Genomic DNA, 2,045 nt, shown 5'->3' on the forward strand with positions numbered 1-2,045 from the left:
ATTTTAATCATTTTTTCTTTCAGGAGTTTGTACCTCTTAAACCAATGTTAATTATACCTTTTTTTTTTTTATGGGAAGCTTTTTTTCAATACAGACAACTGGGACTGGGACACCAATTAAAGTCAGGGAGAGAGCTACAGCTGCAGCAGAACACCTGTTCTTTTTCCCAAAATTATTACACCAACTTAATTGCAACTTTCCAAACCGTTTTCCCCTCAGTTAATCTAAAGTGCTCTATTCTTAAGAGAATTTCAGAGCTGCAATAAAGCAAGTCAATATAACCTGTTGTCTGACCCTCTGCTAAACTGCTAATGACTTTTTTTGGGGGGTTTCACCTCCCTTTTAATTGATGGTGGACAGAGTCAAAACCTGGTTAGGAAGCTGCAAGCAAAATTGTCCTCTGCCTTTTGCAGCAGGGCCATCTGGTTCAGCTTTGGATGTGGAGAAAAAGAGGGGCTGAAATGGCTCCAAACTGAAATTTGAGCTGTTGAGGAAGTGAAATAAGCAGTGCAATTAATGCTGGCTGAAAGACCCCGGCTTCCAACATCTGTCCTTACCAAAAGCACCCTGGAGAAGGATCCTTGGAGCAGCAGGAAGGACATGTGAGGGGCTGTAACTGGAACATTTTCCTGAACTCCAACTCAAGGATCACTGGAGATCCCTTCCTATCCTCTGTCTTCAGAGAGCAATTCAGCAGCCTCTCAACTTTTGTGGCAATAATCTCCACAGCCAGAGCTTCTTTCATCTCTCACGTGCTTTTCCAGCTCCTGAATCATTCCTGTAACTCTTCCCTGCAGCCTCTCCCATCCATCTCTCAGAACCCGGGCACAGGAGCAGATCCATCGTGTCAAAATTGCTTTCCAAAGGCAATGGAACCTCCTGGATCCTGCACCTTTTTGTCCCCTTCATCTCATCCCCTCTCATTCACCAAGGGACACAACCAGCTGTGGGCACAGGGAGTCTCGTGCTCACCTTTCCCACTGTGTGCACTTTGGCCACGAGCCAAGCACTTTATTCCATGGATATGATGCCTTGAGAGAGCCTTCCCGGAGCTCTCCCTGCATGGCTGTGTGGTGGGGACTTCCTCTTGAGCTGGGATGTCTCTCAGGGCTTGAGATTTCTCACCCAAGACTAAGAGACCCAAGGCAGAGAGACCCTCTGTGCACAACTAAGTCTCTGACAGCAAGCTGGATTAATACCAATTAAATCCATGTAGTCAGCTCATGTAGCCATAAATCTTTGTCCAAGTCTGAGACCAAGACTGGACCTGGTCAGACCTAAGCTCCACCAGGAGTTTAAACACTAAGAGGGTCTACTGTGAACCTGGTGACTCAGCAGGAGGGTCTTCCTCACCGTTTTGTGTCTCCAGTCCCTGTGTAAATCATTCTAAATTGATTCTAACTTGATTTTCCTCTGTATGTTCCATCCCTGTGGTCAGTAACAGAGTGAACCTTGCCACTGAACTTGGTTAAGCTGCACTTTTGTGAGTTTATATTAAACCCATTTTTGCTGGTGATTCTTTAAGGGACCCTGAAGCACTAATTCATGACAGGCCCTCACTGTCCCAAAAACAGGAGGCCCAATGAAACCCCTCCCTCCCTTCCCACTCAGCCCCCCCCAGGCTGTGTTCTCCTTCTGGCTCTAAAGACTCTCTGTAATTTCAGTCCAGGACTCCTGGTCCTGCCCCTGGAAGTTCTGTTCTCCCCCTCTTTGCAGTGACCTTGTGCATAATTGAACATTTCTCTCTCTCGTCTCCTCTCGCCGTCCTTCCTCCAGGTTAAATGACACCGATTGCTTCCCAGGAGCTCATGTTTTCCTGGCCTCTGGCTACCCTTATTCCTGTCACATGAACTCTCTTTGGGCTGCCCTTGAGGAGAGAGAGGTTGAAACTGGATCCAGTGGTCCATCCTGGAAGGCCTGGGAGGGGAGAACAGGCGAAGTGCCACCTTTGCTGTCACCTCCTCGCCGTGTCAGCCCTGCAGGGGTCACCCAGAGGGCTGCAAAGGGCAAATGAAGCCAAATGGGGTGGGATTGTTCATGGAATC

This window comes from Empidonax traillii, unplaced genomic scaffold (genome assembly GCF_003031625.1).
Source record: "Empidonax traillii isolate 1590-97213 ecotype Southwest subspecies unplaced genomic scaffold, ASM303162v1 scaffold1253:size457737, whole genome shotgun sequence".
In the NCBI taxonomy this organism is placed as follows: domain Eukaryota; kingdom Metazoa; phylum Chordata; class Aves; order Passeriformes; family Tyrannidae; genus Empidonax; species Empidonax traillii.